Raw genomic sequence first — 18,157 nt, forward strand, 5'->3', positions numbered from 1 at the left:
CAAGATTAGAACAAGGGGTAGGATGGACTCGACTTTTTAACACATCAGGTTCAATTCTAGCACTCAACAGATACAGTAATCTGATTTTTCATGGTGATGGCTATTTTTCTTTGAGATTGCTCAACACACCTGTTATTGTAAAGAAACATAATTTATCAGTTCCTGCGTTTTTATTGCCCACATCCTTAAATCAATTTTGACAAAGCATGTTTCACAGTTGATCCTCAGTAGCATCTGAAAAATGTCCTATAACCTTTTCACTTGAGATGATTCAATTTTATAATTCTGGTTTCAATGTACACATTGACAATGCCTCAGTTATGTTCAGGAAGCTTACCACATATATCTGAAGCAACACACTGTTTTATGTAATAACCATGGATTTCAGCAGTACAGCAGACAGAATCAAACAATGTTAGTGGATGGAAGTAGGTAATAATAGTGTTGAAATGGGTATATGGCCAAGGGTTCACCTTGATGTCCGATATGACACCCATCCAAGGTCACTGTTGATGCACAATAGCCTAAATATTCTAATGTATCCCAAAAGCATGCTTGATCATTGTAGGGGTGGATCAACATGAGGATCAGGGACTGGGTAACGTAGATAAGTAATATAAGTAGCCTGGAGTCGAATTTAGCTGGGACGGAATAGTATAGGCAGGAAGGTTTGCAAGCAACCAAGATAAGGAGTAAAGCAATGGCACACGAATATCAGAGTGAGTTGTTGGTTGAGAGAAATGAGGACTTGTAATAGATGTTTTGTTTTAAAGCCTTTCCACCATAGTTTGCTTTGCAAGCTCTCTAGCCCTGCAAAAAACTATCTTACATGCTCAGATGCAATTCCTTCAAAATATTTCAACACTATAAATTTTTAAGAATAGAGAGATTTTCCATTCTTTTATTTGTTGTTCTGTTTCAGCTGCTTCAATAATCTGCTGCATCTGTTTTAATTTGTATTTTGGACATTGTAAAATGTTTAAAATATAAACATGAGAAAGTCTCCAGATGTGAAAATCCAAAGTAACATGCACAAAACGCTAGGGAAACTCAACAGGTCAGGCAACATCTATGGAAATGAATAAACAGTCAATGTTTGGGGCCAAGACCCTTCTTCAGTACTGAAACAAAAGGGGGAAGATGCCAGTATAAAAAGGTGGGGGGGGGTGAAAGGAAGGAGGCTAGGTAGAAGGTGCTAGGTGAAACCAAGTGGAAATTCTTTTTAAAATATGCTGTCAACTTGCATTGCTCTCTATGAAAATTATCAGCCAATTTGATGGTAATATACGCCTGGATGACCGGAATTGTCAAAAAAACTGATGCTGGACACAATGAATGTCTTAAAGAGTCCATGACGTAATGATTGCCAAAATACATTCACTCTGCCACCAGTTATTACCACCTACAGAATGCACTGTTGCAACTCACCAAAACTCCTTTAACACAAGACCTTCCAAACCTATGACCTCTACCAGCAAGACAGTCAAGGTTGGCTAAAGGATGGAAATACCACCACTTGGAAATTGTTCTCCAAGCTGCACATCATCCTGACATGAAAATATAGTGGATTCCGGATAATTTGAACACATCAGGACCAGTACATTTTGGCCCAATTAAGTGGCTTCACTTAGCCAAACTTTTGTGAAATAGTTAAAAATGTATAAAAAAAGATAAACTACAATTTAACTGAGTAACAAATTATCTATTTAAGTGAACTACAGAACAAATCAGAACACTAACAATACTACTGCAGTATTATAAAACTGTAGCTCTTAACAGTTACCTATGGAGGAATTCATCCAGTGTACACTGCCACATTCTTTTAATTGACTGTAACTAACCAAATCAACACAGACACCTACTGCAGATAATGGACTGCCTTCATATAATGCCTCCAAAGATAACATCCTCCGGATCTTCATTTTCATCGCAACATTTCAAGATGATTGTTAACACCTTCGAATTCTTTGTAGTTCCTAACTTGCTGAAGTTGTGAAATTGTTTCATTTTCACTCGCAGTCGTTTCTGGCATCTCCAAGCCTGAACGCTTGAAACCAAGGTGAGCAAAACAGTTACAAATTATCTTGCTGCTTATTTCTTGCCAACTATCAGTGACAGAAGTTATTTTGAACACAAGCACACAACTGATGAAGGGTCGAAACATCGACTGTTCACTCTTTTTCATAGATGCTGCCTGAACTGTTGAGTTCCTCCAGCATTTTGTGTGTATTGCTTTGATTTCCAGCAGCTGCAAATTTTCTCTTACTTGCTACTTAAAAACCATTCACTCAAAGCATGGGGTATTGTCTAACAACCCCAGAAATGCATGCAACTGATGCTAGTTAGAAACTGTTCAGTGACAGTCTCCTGTCCCAATTAAGTGGCATTGTGGCCTAAATAACTGAAGTGAATTCCAACTATTCACTGATGGCCCAATTAACATTGGCCAAAAATGTTGACTATTTAGTCTTTTCCATAGATGCTACCTGACCTGCTGAGTTCCTCCAGCATTTTGTGCGCACAACTTTGATTTCCAGCATCTGCAGATTTTCTCTTACTTGTAACTCACACAATGTTTAACTGAAAAGCAGACCTATTAGTTGCTGTGAAAAATAATTTTAACATTGGCTAAATATTATTAGCATCCACGTCTTGGTTAGATTGGCTCCTGGTTATGACACACAGAAAATTTAAGTTTCTTCCCTCAGAATCCAGGTCCTAAATAAAGACTGAAAAATAATCTCGAATTAAAGCTTTTTGATGCTAATGAAAACAAAAAGCTGATGCAGAAATTGGAAAGCTCAGGCATGTATTTAACTAACCCACAATTACAGACTGCCAACCTTCACACAAGACTACACTTTCATGTGTGTTCAAAATATAAATTTCACACCTCCTGTTGGGTGCTATCAAAAACAATATCTTGTGACAACTCATGTCATTAGTGATCAATTGGCTGTATCTGGCAAAAACAAAATTCTTCTTTAAAACAAGAAAATCGAGAAGGTAGAGTAAAGAGTACAAAATTAAGTTAAAAATTGAGACCTAGAATATGTGGCCGTAACAATCATGTTAACTTTGGCTTTGAAAATTCAAAAATTATTTGAATACTGTGATACTGGAAAGAAGTCTATTTATTTATTGAACCTTTCTTATTGTAACAGTGCTTTGGATCACATCATTCAATTACTATCTTGACTTATTTTCTCCAGTGAAGCCTCGTCTTAGTGTTATTCAACATTCACACAGGCACACTTTCCAGCAAGGTACTCTGAACTTGAAACCCTGATTTCTCCCTCCATTGATCACATTGCCAAGTCCCAAATGTATTCACCAAATTGTTCTGGCTGAATTCAGAACCATTAATACATTCTGAAAATTTGCTATTCAATCTATTCTTTGATGAGTTCATAAGTATAGAAGTTACCTATTATACAAGAAACAGCAGGCAGGCAAACTATTCCCACATGAATGTGCTGATGACCAAGCATAACCAAGTGTTGTCAGTAAGTTTACTTAGTGGCTTATTACCAATATATGGAATGAAGTCATACACTAAATTGTGTTGCCACAACCACATTATTTAATTCCACTGCCATTTTATTCCCATTAACAATGGCAGACCAGTAACTCACATTGAGATGTCATCAAGTTCAAAGTGGATACTCTGCGTTTCTGAAGACAAATAATGGTGGATTTTTTTTGCAAGCTGAATGATATTAAAATAGAAATTTCATACTCCCAACATTACACTGTAGTGACACGCCGGTGACTCAGGGTAATAGTCCCCTATCTTTCCCTTAATTGATGTGAGAAAGTGACTAGCTTCTTTTCAGAGCCATGCAAGAGAAATCGGACCCACATTAGACCATGATATAAGATCATAAGATATAGGAGCAGAAGTAGGCCATTTGGCCCATCGAGTCTGCTCTGCCATTCAATCATGGGCTGATCTAATTCTTCCAGTCATCCCTACTCCCCTGCCTTCTCCCCATACCCTTTGATGCGCTGGCTAATCAAGAACCTATCTATCTCTGCCTTAAATGCATCTAATGACTTGGCCTCCACAGCCGCTCATGGCAACAAATTCCACAGATTTACCACCTTTTGACTAAAGTAATTTCTCCACATCTCTGTTCTAAATGGATGTCCTTCAATCCTGAGGTCGTGCCCTCTTGTCCTAGACTCCCCTACCATGGGAAATAACTTTGCCATATCTAATCTGTTCATGCCTTTTAACATTCAGATTGTTTCTATGAGATCCCGCCCCCCCCCCCCCAACCCATTCTCCTGAACTCCAGGGAATACAGTCCAAGAGCTGTCAGACATTCCTCATACAGCAACCCCTTCATTCCTGGAATCATTTTCATGAATCTTCTCTGAACCCTCTCCATTGTCAGTATACCCTTTCTAAAATCAGGAGCCCAAAACTGCACACAATACTCCAAGTGTGGTCTCAGGAGTGCCTTACAGAGCCTCAACATCACATTCCTTGCTCTTATATTCTATACGTCTAGAACATTGCATTCCCCTTCTTGATCACCCACTCAACCTGGAGCTTAACCTTTAGAGTATCCTGCACAAGGACTCCCAAGTCCCTTTGCATCTCTGCATTTTGAATTTTCTCCCCATCTAAATAATAGTCTGCCCATTTACTTCTTCCACCAAAGTGCATGACCATACACTTTACAACATTGTATTTCATTTGCTACTGCTTCGCCCATTCCCCTAAGCTCTCTAAGTCTCTCTGCAGGCTCTCTGTTTCGTCAACACTACCAGCTCCTCCACCTATCTTTGTATCATTGGCAAACTGAGCCACACATCCATTAATCCCATAGTCCGAATCATTGACAAACATCGTAAAAAGCAGCGGTCCCAACACCGACCCCTGTGGAACTCCACTGGTAACCGGCAGCCAGCCAGAATAGGATCCCTTTATTCCCACTCTCCATTTTAAGCCGATCAGCCAATGCTCCACCCATGCTAGTAATTCCCCTGTAATTCCATGGGCTCTTACCTTGCTAAGCAACCTCATTTACGGCACCTTGTCAAAGACCTTCTGATAATCCAAGTACACCATCTCCTTTGTCTACCCTGCTTGTAATTTCCTCAAAAAATTGCAGGCAGGATTTTCCTTTCAGGAAACCTTGCTGGCTTTGGCCTATCTTGTCATGTGCCTCCAGGTATTCTCTAATCTCATCCCTAACAATAGATTCCAACAACTTCCCAACTACTGCTGTCAGGCTAACAGGTCTATAGTTTCCCTTCTGCTGCCTCCCACCCTTCTTAAATAGCAGAATAGCATCTGCTATTTTCCAGTCATCCAATACAATGCCAGAATCTATTGATTCTTGAAAGATCATTGTTAATGCCTCCAAAATCTCTCCAGCTACTTCCTTCAGAACCCAAGGGTACATTCCATCAGGTCCAAGAGATTTATTCACCCTCAGACCATTAAGCTTCCTGAGCACCTTCTCAGTCGAAATTTTCACTGCACATACTTCACTTCCCTGGCACACTTGAATGTCTGGTATACTGCAGATGTCTTCCACTGTGAAGACTGATGCAAAATATGCATTCATTTCCTCTGCCATCTCTGCGTCTCTCATTACAATATCTCCAGCATCATTTTCTATTGGTCCTATATCTACCCTCAACTCTCTTTTACATTTTATATACTTAATAGAGCTTTTAGTATCTTCTTTGATATTAGTTGCCAGCTTCCTTTCATAATTCATCTTTTCCTTCCTAATGATCTTCTTAGTTTCTTTCTGCAAGTTTTTAAAAGCTTCCCAATCCTATATCTTCCCAGTAGCTTTGGCTTCCTTGTATGCCCTCTCTTTTGCTTTTACTTTGGCTCTGACTTCACTTGTCAGCCACAGTAGTGTCCTTCTTCCATTCAAAAATTTCTTCCTATTTGGAATATATCTTTCTTGCACTTCGCTCATTTTTTGCAGAAACTCCAGCCATTTCTTCTCTGTTGTCCTTCCTGCTAGCATCCCTTTCAAGTCAACCTGGGCCAGTTTCCCTCTCTTGCCATTGTAATTTCCCTTATGCCACTGAAATACCAACACACTGGAATTTAGTTTATCCTTCTCAAATTTCAAAGTGAACTCGATCATATTGTGATCACTGTTCCCTGAGGGTTCCTTAGCCTTAAACTTTCTTATCACCTCCAGATCATTGCACAACACCCAATCCAGTGCAGCCGACCCCCTTGAGCGCTCAACAAGCTGTTCTAAAAAGCCATCCCTTAGACATTCTACAAATTCTCTCTCTTGAGGTCAAGTACTAGCTTGGTTTCCCCAATCCACTTTCACGTTAAAATCCCCAACAATTACCATGACATTGTTTCCTTAGGACATGCCTTTTCTACCTCCTGCTGTAATCTGTAATCCACATCCCGGCTGCAGTTTGGAGGCCTGTCCATTTACCCTTGCCATCTTTAACTCAACCCATAGAGACTCTATACCTTCCGATCCTATGTCATCTCTCTCTAATGATTTAATATTATTTCTTATACACAGGGCCACACCACCCCCTCTGCCTACTAACCTATCTTTCTAATACACCACATATCCTTGGACATTCAACTCCCAATGGCAGCCATCCTTTAGTCAAGTTTCAGAGATGGCAACAAATTCATACTTGCCAATCTGTAGCTGAATTTCAAGATCGTCCATTTTATTTCTTATGCTGTGTGCATTCAAATACAACACTTTCAGTCCAGTATTTGTTGCTTTCTCTTTTAACTGCACCACATCTCTATTGCCCGGTAACTCATCCCACTGGCTGTGATTATGCCTCATCTCCTGCCTGTCCTTTCTATCATCTCTGTTGCACACTATCTTTGATTTATTTCTATTTTCCCCTTCCTCAGCCCTATCACTCTGGTTCCCATCCCCCTGTCAATTTAGTTTAAACCCTCCCTAACAGCTCTATTAAACCTGCCTGCGCTAGGATATTGGACCCCTTTGGGTTCAGGTGCAACCCGTCCTTTTTGTACAGGTCATACCTCCCCCAGAAGATGCCCCAATGATCCAGGAAACCAAAGCCCTGCCCTACACTAGTTTCTCAGTCAGACATTAATAAGTCTGATCATGCTTTTCTTGCACTCGTTAACGTGGCACAGGCAGCAATCCCGAGATTACTACTCTGGAGGTCCTGCTTTTCAGGTTCCTACCTAACTCCCTGAATTCTCTCTTCAGGACCTCCTCCCTTTTTCTACCTATGTCATTGGTACCGATGATATAAGAGCAGAATTAGGCTATTCAGCCCATAAGGGCTGCTCTGCCATTCTTTTATGGCTGATTTTTAAAAACATCAACTCCATTCTCCTGCCTTCTCCTTGTAACCCTTCACCCCTTTACCAGTCAAGAACCTATCCTTCTCTGCCTTACAAACACCCAATGTCTTGACAGCCACAGCTCTCACTGGCAATGAATTCTACACATCTTCCACACACTGGCTGTAGAAATTTCTCCTCATCTCAGTTTTAAAGAAACATCCTTTCATTCTGATAACTATCTATCTAAATAAGCTATACAGTGAAGAATAGTCACAATTTCTAAGGATACAAGTAGATGGTACAATATTAACCCCACATTAGGAAAGCATTTGAGCTGTGTTTTTAAAGTACATACTTTGGTCTTAAAAACGAACTGCACAAAACTAAGCCAGACTATCTGGCTATTTTTCCTATCAGTGTTAAAGCTGTGGACTTACGAAACTAAACTTCCTTTTCTGTATGACAAAGGTCTAGCCTGTTGCTGTGTACACACACTCAAATTCTAAATCTACATTGCGCACAAGTTAAATTTAATTTCAGGTGCCCACAATAGATTGACAAAATAAATAATTTCTATTAAATGGAACTAAATGACTACACAACCACAGTCGGAATGTAACTACAAAACTGAAAAAGAAATGATATTCAGAACAGACAGAAATACAAACTTATTCATGCAAGGGGTTGTAAATATTTGGAATTCTCAACTGCAGAGGGCTGTGAATTAAAATCAAAAGTGAGACTGACAGACTTTTGAACTGCATAAGAACGAGAGCTTAGGCATCAGCCAAGAAAACAGACTTGATACCCAGGAGCTAACCTAATATTAAATGTTGAAGAAGGCTTTAGAGTCATTTGGGCAGTTTCGGTCTTTTTTTTATCAATTTGTTTTATGGAGACTAACAGAAGGTAAAACAGTACAACACAGTACTGGCCCTTTGGTCTACAACATTGTGCCAAACTTTTAGCCTACTTCATGATCAATATTACCCTTCCCTCCTACATAGCTTGTAATCCTCCATTTTTCATTCATCCATATGCACGTCTAAGACTCTCCTAAATATCCGTAATGTATCTGCCTCTACTATCACCACTGGCAGCACATTCTACACACCCACCACTGTTAGTAAAACAAACTTATCTCTGGCATCTCCCCCCCCCCCCCCATACTTTCCTCCAATCACCGTAAAAGTGTATTCCCTTATATTAGCTATTTCCACCATGGGGAAAAATCAAAGCTGTCAAATTACCTCTATCAAATTACCTCTCACCCTCTTTCACTCCAAAAAGAAAAAGCCCTAGCTTGCTCAACCCTCTCAATAGGACATCCTCTCAAGAGTTGTAGAGTCATAGGAAATTACAGCACAGAAACAGGCCCTTCAGCCCATCTAATCTGTGCTGAAACCATCTAAACTGCCTACTCCCATCGACTTGCACCAGGACAATAGGACTCTCCATATCCCTTCCATCCAAGTTCCTATCTAAACTTCTCTTAAACACTGAAATCAAACTCACATGCACCACTTGTGTTGGCAGCTTGTTCCACACTCTCACGAACCTCTGAGTGAAAAAGTTGCCCTTCATGTGCCCCTTAAACTTTTCACCTTTCACCCTTAACCCATGACCTCTAGTTGTAGTCCCACCAAACCTCGGTGGAAATACACTGCCTGCGCTTACGTGTCAATACCCCTCATAATTTTGTATACCTCCATCAAATCTCCTCCCAGTCTTCTATGTTCCAAGGAATAAAGTCCTAACCTTATGCAGTCTTTCCTTATAACTCAGGGCCTCCACACCCAGCAACATCGTCATAAATTTTCTCTGTACTCTTTCAACCTTATTTACATCTTTCCTGTAGGTAGATGACGAAAATAGCACACAATACTCCAAAGTAGGCCCCACCAATGTCTTGTACAAGTTCAACATAACATCCCATCTCCTGTACTCAATACTTTGATTTACGAAGGTCAAATGTGCCAAAAGCTTTCCTTACAACCCTATCCACCTGTGACACCTATAGACGTATATATACTTAATGTAACTCAGATATTGTCTCCATATTTACTTATGTATTGTACTGCTGCCATAAAGTTAACAAATTTCACGACATATGGCTGTGATATTAAATCTAATTCTCATAGATCCCTTAGGATTCTCCTTCACCTTGCCTGCCAGAGCAATCTCATGCCTTCTTTTAGCACTGCTGATTACTTTAAATGTTCTCCTGCATTTCTTATACTCCCCTCATTTGATCCTAACTGCCTATTCACCTCCTTTTTTAACCTTACAAAAGGCCTCAAAATCTCTTGAAATTCACGGTTTCCTACACCTGTTATCTTTACCTTTTTTTTCCTGACAGGCACATGCAAGCTTTGTACTCTCAAAATTTCACTTTTGAAGGCCTCCCACTTACCAAGTGCACTTTTGCCAGAAGACAGCCTGACCCCATCCATACTTGCCAGATCCTTTCTGATACCATACATATTAAAAAATTCTCCAATTTAAAATCTCAACCAGACCTATTTTTTGCATATTTAATTTTAAACTGATGGCATCTAATCCAGTTAAATCTCCTCGGCATCCACACTAAAGCTTCCATTTCCTATATATAACCAGGGCAACCAGAAATGAACACAATATTCTAACTCTGGCTTAAGCAGAGTTTTATAGAGGTGCAGCATTACCTCATGGCTGTTGAATTCAATCCCTAACTAATGAAAGCCAAGAAGGCCAAAGCACCAGGGGCCTTCTTAATCACCCTATCACCTGGTGCAGTAATTCTAAGGGCCCCCAAGACCTCTGTTCTTCCAAACAGCTAAGAATCCTACTATTAACCATGCATTCTGTCTTCAAATTCAACCTTCCAAAATGAATCACTCTACACTTCTCTGGGTTGAACTGCATCTGCCATTTTCTCAACCCAGTTCTGCATCCTGCCAGTGTCCCATTGTAACCAATGACAACTTTTTAAACTATCTACAACACCACCAACCTTTGTGTCATCTCCAAACTTGCTAATCCACCCTTCCACTTCCTCACCCAAGTTATTTATAATTTAAAAAATCACAAAGAGCAGAGGTCCCAGAACAGATCTCTGTGGAATACCACTGATTACATTCCTCCAAGGAGGGCTCTCTGATCTTGTGTGCAAATTGTAGCTACTCACTTTTAATGCTACTTGCATCAAACCGATCAGCAGGTCAACATTATTCAAGTTTTTGAAATTAGTAGAGTTAAAATGCAACAATCTAATTAATGCCATGTTTTACCTCAAACATGACTTAAATATAATCTGATATTCAACAACAGAAGAGCACCCTGCACTGCTTAGAGATCCAATCCTCAGTTATTTGCTGGTTTTGTGGTTATTGACTGGAAGGAGGCTGCTTGCACCCACTTGGCAGAATTTCACTGTTGGATAATACTGGAGTTTCATGAGGGAGTGCTATGGTTCAAGGAAGAGATGCCCAGACCAGTGCCTACAAACATAAGAGGCTTGTTGCCAGAAAAGATGAGTTTTGAGAGCACAGCAGTGTGCCAGATAAAGAAGCCAACCTCTAAACAGGAGGCCCTTATCACTACAGGTTTTCTAGAACTTCCCCTACATTAACTCAACATAAGCACCATGTAGAAGGAGGGCTTGCTTCTCCAAGGAGGTCCTCATAAAGATCTGCAATGCACAGCAACCTCACCTCTAACTGCACAATATGGCCAGAATTGGCTTAGTAGTTGCAATAACAACCATAGTGATAATTTTCTGTGATTTCTGTCATTTCCAGGTTAGGAACCAATTAAATACATGACTACAAGGATTGTGTTACAAAAGCACTTTGCTCAAGGAAGGCTAACTTCATCTAATTTTTTTGGGTATGATTCACCAGCCAATAGGCACAGAAATCATCCATCACAGGCAGGAGTCTTCCCTGAAGTACAGAATCAAATTCAAAAGGGTGTGACAGAGTTGTGCATGAGTGTAACAATATTCCATAAAAATAATACTTACTTTTTACTAGTGGCAATAGTTTGCAAAAGGCTGTTCAGCATATTTGTTTATGGGAGAAACAACATTTTAAGCCACATTAACTACTCTTACATATTTTTAAAACTTTTAAATCAAGACATTAAAGCAGAGGGTTTCATTTTAGTAACTGCTAGGGTGTTTTCAATATACATATATCTATCCCTTAATGCAATGCAGTTCACTGCATGAATCAAAGGACATAATTGGTTTTGTTTGTGGCGTCCCCTGTAAAAAGCAGGTGGAACTAGAGTCTGTGGTTAAAAAGGTAGATAGCAAGCCTTCAGAAGTGTTCAAAAGGGAAGCCACTGACCACTGAGAAGGAAGACTGAAACACTGGGAGTATGATCATGTTGAATAAAATATATCTCAAATTAGGTAGGAGATAAACAATGGCAGAATTGAAAATGGCATAATAAATCAGTTCTACCTCACCAAAGAGTTGTACAGAAACTAAAAGAAATATCACTGTCTCAAAGAGTGTAGCTGATCCTTAAAAATACCTGGAAGGTTAAAGCTGGTAAACAACCAAAACTAGAAAATTAGTCATGTTGACTTTATCATGAAGAAAAAACAAGGCACCTTTATTTTTTTGATCCCCATACGAATCCAAACTCTAACTACTTAGGTGTAAGGGATGTCTACATTAAAACATGACTCAGACCAATCACTTTAAGCCAACACTAAAGAAGAAAACTTAGATTCAAGATTGTTTGATGTCATTTCCTGTACACAAGTGTAAAGTAGAATGAAATAATTGTTATTCCGGACTCATTGCAGAACAAAAACCACAAAAGATAAAACAATACAAATAAAAAGCATAATAAATACAAATACATAAGATAGGTTATATACATCAATTGATTGCATGCCCATAAAGTAACACAAGGCTGTACAGACATAAGGTGACTGACAGGAAATAATAAAGTAGCAGTGGAGTTAGTAGGTGGAGGTGTCGATCAGCCTTATTGGTTGGGGGAAGTAACTGTTTTTGAGTCTGGGGGTCCTGGTGTGGAAACTACATAGCCTCCTCACTGATGGCAGTGGGATAATCAGTCCATGAGCAGGGAGGGTGGCATGATGTTACTGGCACCTTTCTGTACATCTGACTGGTGCCGGTGACACTTTGGGCAGCTTTGACTAATTGTTGTACTCCTTCCTGTCTGCTGCAGTGCAGTTTCCATACCAGTCAGTGATGCAGCTTGTCATGATGCTCTCTATTGTACATCTGCAGAATGATGTGAGTATGCATGTGTAGAGTCCAGCTCTCTTCAACCTCCTCAGAAAATAGAGGAATTGGTGAGCTTTCTTGACTGTGTAGGATGTGTTCTGGGACCATAAGAGGTTGTATGTGATGTGCACTCTGTTTGCCATTTCTGCTGCTGTGTCCCTGATGAAAAGGCGGATGTGAGTGCTGTGAGTTCTCCTGAAGTCTTGTTGACTTTAGAAAGAGGTTACTTGCCTGGCACCAGGCCTCGAGCTCTTTCACCTCCTCATCGCTGTTGGTGATGAGGCCCATCACTGCCATGTCATCAGCAAACCTGACGATGTGATTGCTCGGGTGTTTGTGCATTCATGTGCGAGCAGAGTGTACAACAATGGGTTCAGCATACAGCCCTGTGAGGCACCCGTGTTGAGGATGATGGGGAGGGAGGAGCAATTGTGCATCCCAACTGTCTGGGGTCTGTTTGTTACAAAGTCCAACACCAAGTTGCACAGTGGTGTATTTCAACCAAGGAGTAGGAGTTTATTCACCAAAGTCTACGGGACAATACTGTTGAATGCTGAGCTGAAATCCTGAAACAGGATTCTGACACAACTGTCCTTGTTTTCTAGGTGTCAGGGCCAGGTGCATGACAGATGCTATGACAACTGTCATTGAGTGGTTCTGCCGGTTCATGGTGAGTGTCCAATAGAGAAATATTCTGCCACCACCAATAGATAAAGATTAAAGATTATTTTTATTTGTCACATGTACATTGAAACACACAGTGAATTGTTTTGTGTGCATCAAATCAAATTAAATCAGTGATGAATGTGCTGGGCAACCCATTAGTGTCACCCAACTTCCAGTGCCAACACAGCATGTCCACAACTCACTAATCCTAACTGTACATCTTTGGAATGTGGGAGAAAACCGGAGCACCTGGAGGAAATCTATGCAGTCATGGGGAGGGTGGAAACTGAACACCCGATCTTACTATATAACATTGTGCTAACTGTAACACTACTACAAGATGATGAGCACACAATTGCTTCCTTAAACTTCCACTGGGAAATGTGCAATAGAATGCAGAAAGGTATCCCATCAGACATGATAGCCTGCTGTATTCTCAACAACCTGTCAATTATGTACATTTACCCTTTGCCAACTGTTTATGAGGAAGTGGTGGAGAAGGAGTAAGAAATAAAGGCAGGAGGAAGATGAGGATTTTAAGGGCAGATAGATGGCACTATGATTTAAATGAAGAGAATCCAGAATGGAATTCCTCAATAAAACAGCAGCCCTTCCTTGCTCCTCAAAAAAGCAACAGCCATCCCCACATGTATGAAGACATGAACAGCATTCAGGCCAGCATTTATTACCCACCCTGAAAAATGACTGAATATGGTAAGATATCTGTGGTTTCAGGGTATAGCTTAATTATGACCACCTCCTACTACTACTTGACTGTAGAGCTGGAAGAGTTCCTGATCCTCTTGGGGTCAAAATTTTCCCTTTCTCCTTGTAGATGAAGGCCTATAGATCTGTATCATAAAATCAGATTTCTTTTCTTTTCTATCTATGGTCTTCTATGATCATTATTAACTCCATCAAGTTGCCAAAACATCTGCAAAACACATAAGGACACCCATCACCCAGGATATGCACTTTTTGCATTGCTACCATTAATAAGGAGGTACAGGAGTCTAAAGATACACGCTCAACGTTTCAGGAACAGCTTCTTTCCCTCATCATCAGATTTCTGAATGGACAATGAACCCATGAACACTACCTCAATATTTTCCCATCTTTTTGCACTTCTTTTTTGCTTTTCTTTTTTATATATACTTATTGTAATTTATACTTTTTTTATTATAATGCATTACAATGTACTGCTGCTGCAAAACAACAAATTTCACAACGTACGCCAGTGATATTAAACCTGATTCTGATTCAAAGACTTCTACCACCAAGTTCTGTCTGAAAAGCACTTTCCCTTTGAAAGACAAGTGCTAGCCTCTCATGGAATTCAGCTTGCTCTTAAGGCAAGCAACAGGATGAATGGGGGTGACCAAGTGTGCAAGTCATGATAATTGACATTTGAAAATAACTGTGTGTATACATTGTGCTCAGAATTAAATGGGTAACAGTTAATAGAATATAATATCCCCAATGCATGTAATTAAATTTATTCCGCCCCACTCCCCCTCCCCAAAATTAACCTCCCCAGAGTTAGAATTTCAGCACACGGTACATAAATTTATTCTTCACTCTCTTGAAAGAGAAGATGGCATCCAATCAGTGCCTCACATAGGAAAAGCCCCACCATATCAAGTGTGGGTCTAACAACTCATGACTCTGACCATTATCGGATTGACCCCACAGTCTGCAAGGAGTGGAGGAACTGCTGAAGGTGACAAGAATTAGTGTTTCACACCACCTGGCAGTACCAATGGGTTAAGAGTTTCACCCTCTTTAATGGACAATGTCGGTGTCTGAGCTAGGTCTCATAAAGTGTGTTCCTGTCCTTAACCATAAGTTCATTCTTCATGTGTGAGACTGCATAAAGTCAGCAAGCCATTCATCCCTGAAGCACAAAGTATATTCAAATTCATACATACTATCATTAGGAATTGTCACCTATGTTTATGTACAGGAACCATGACAGATTTATTTCTGTTCCACTAATCTAGATAACATTGTGTTGCTCTCTCATAACCTTACAGCCTTTAACTGATATAAACTGATAGGGAACTGAAAACTGAGTATTGTGGTTTAAAGGAATGCTTGTGTCATTTTAGACACCATGCTGGAATTTCAGTAAGGAGGAAATTATTTCATAAAGTATATTTCAAATTCAGAAGCTACTTCCTTCTGGGCTGAAAGCCTCATGGTTAGATTATTTTTCAAAAAGCACAAGTCATAATGCTGATCAATCATGGTAAAATAAAAACAAACTTATTTTTGATTTGAAATATGCCTCTTTATAAATTTGCTGTGGACCAGAGCAAAGCTATCACATCAAATGTGGAACTTAAACCAAATACAGTCCAATGTTAATAGTGCTACTGTTTATCTCTGCCCCTCCCTGATGTTATGTTTTGTTTTGTAATGCACTATGTCAAATGGGGGAAGGGAGATGCAAAGTACAAAACAGCAACCCGAGACTTGTATGCAACAAAATTACTTTGTCACATTATATATTGCAAAAACTGTCCTGATCTCCAGTTACAAGTAGCATAAAAGTCTGTGTAATTCTACATTCTACTTAGAAATTAAAATTATCTTTACACTAATATTCTGCATCACTAACTTATATTAATGATATTAGCCAGTATGGTCATTCTCTTATAGTTTTGTCCACAAAAATGTTAGCCACATAATTAGAACGTAAATTCAGAGAAAGTTCACAACAACGTTCCCATCATTTGACCGTATCTTTCGTACAGGCAATGGTTCTTGTTGGATTATGACTCTACAGGCACTGCCAGCCATTGATTTACAGTAACTAAAATACAAAGATTGGAGTTGGGAGCTTACAAGTGCAGGTTTAACTGGCTTACCTGCAAATATTTCTAGGGAGGAAAGATGCAGCAAGAGGAGTTCAAAGGAAAAAGGGACATGTGTATGGCAGAGCATACAAGTGAGTATTTCAGGACAGCTTTGTGGCAATAAAGAAGCCTTATGAGATGGTAAATTTGAATGGCTGGGCATTGCTGTGTGAGCAGTATTTACACAGCGGGAGAGATAAAGGGACAGCAGATGGGAAATCTTTTCAGAAGGGTGTGCGCAAACGAGCTGAGATAAGAGATTGAAGCCACTAAAGATTAGAATGTAAGGGTAGAAGCAAGAAAAAAGCTGAATCACAGTATGGGCTTGGAAGAGGATAATGAAATTCTCAAAATAAATAAAACATATAGAGATGACTGAAGAAGCAGTAGATGCAACTGCAACAGAGAAATAGCATCCATATTATGATTAGGTGGGGCACATAATGGAAAGTATGGTAAACCACTATAAAGTAAAATCGCACTTCAGTTAAAACCAGGATAGACTGTGAATAAGATGGGCAATGTTTGAGAATACATCATATTTCACTTTTCTTACATGTTGTTCCTGGAATTTTATTGATGATCAAGGTTTGTGGTTCTGTCCAGTTCTACTGTTAACCACTGCACTCTAATTATTATTCTTTCACACAGTTTTAAAAGTAGGAATACAGAGAAAGGACATATGCGGCTGGAATCAAAGAATACTGGGGACTTAAGTGCTAAATTCACCAGTTCTGTCCTACACCTTGGTAGCATGAAGACTTTGGTAGTCCTGGGAACTGGCAGAAATAGCTACATGCTGGAGAATATTATGAAATGCCATTACTAAGAATGGGAATGTGGGTTCTTGGAACGATTTCAATCTCCGTGTCAACTCCTATGCCCTCTACTCTCCAAGTTCATTTTTCATCAGCTCCTCTTTAACCTCTCTTGCCATGCAACCGGATGGTTAGAATCTCAGAATCTTGGTGTCTATAACTTGTGTGATGAAGGAAAAACAAGAACTTAACAATCAAACAATGGGCTTACCTGGTGGCATTCAAAGTTCATAAAATAAAACACATACTTCTTGTCCACAACTAAGAGTGAAATACTGACATATCCTGGGAAATTGTAAACACAAAATACACTGCAGATGCTGGGGTCAAAGCAACACGCAGAACACACTGGAGGAAATCAGCAGGTCGGGCAGCATCCGTGGAAACGAACAGTCAAAGTTTTGGGCCGAGACCCTTTGTCAGGACTGAAGAGGGAGGGAGCAGGGACCCTATAAAGAAGGTGGGGGGAGGGTGGGAATGTGAAGACTGGTAGGTGCCAGGTGAAATTCCAATAAGAGGAAAGATCAAGGGGTGGGGTGGGGAAGTAGGGAGGGGATAGGCAGGAAAGGTGAAGAAGGACTGTAAGGGGAAAGCACTATGAGTAGTAGAAAGAGGTGCAACCATGAGGGAGGTGATAGGCAGCTGGAGGAGGAGGCAGAGTGAAACTGGGATGGGGGAAGGTAGGGGGAGGGAATTACCAGAAGTTGGTGAATTCAATGTTCATGCCAAGGGGCTGGAGATTACCCACTTCAACTCTGCTTCACATTTCCATTTGGATATGTCTATACATGGCCTCCTCTACTGCCATGATGAGGCCAAATTCAGGTTGGAGGAGCAACACCTCATATACCGTCTGGGTAATCTCCAGCCCCTTGGCATGAACATTGAATTCTCCAACTTCCAGTAATTCCCTCCCCCTACCTTCCCCCATCTCAGTTTCACTCTGCCTCCTCCTCCAGCTGCCTATCACCTCCCTCATGGTTCCGCCTCCTTCTACTACCCATAGTGCTTTCCCCTTACATTCCTTCTTTACCTTTCCTGCCTATCCCCTCCCTAATTTCCCCCCCCCCTCCACCCCTTGATCTTTCCCCTTACTGGTTTTTCACTGGGCACCTACCAGCCTTCTCCTTCCCACCCTTCCCCCCACCTTCTTTATAGGGCCCCTGCCCCTTCCCTCTTCAGTCCTGATGAAGGGTCTCAGCCCGAAATGTTGACTGTTCGTTTCCATGGATGCTGCCCGACCTGCTGAGTTCCTCCAGCGTGTTGTGTGTGCTCCTG

At 40.4% G+C, this 18,157-nt stretch overlaps 1 protein-coding gene across 5 annotated transcripts in view; it reads right to left on the reverse strand.

The window, feature by feature from the left end:
• The window catches only part of foxp1b (forkhead box P1b), a 528,108-nt gene that overhangs the window by 477,640 nt on the left and 32,311 nt on the right, over nucleotides 1-18,157 (reverse strand). The window lies entirely within an intron of this gene.

Source organism: Hemitrygon akajei, chromosome 19, assembly GCF_048418815.1.
Source record: "Hemitrygon akajei chromosome 19, sHemAka1.3, whole genome shotgun sequence".
Taxonomy (NCBI): domain Eukaryota; kingdom Metazoa; phylum Chordata; class Chondrichthyes; order Myliobatiformes; family Dasyatidae; genus Hemitrygon; species Hemitrygon akajei.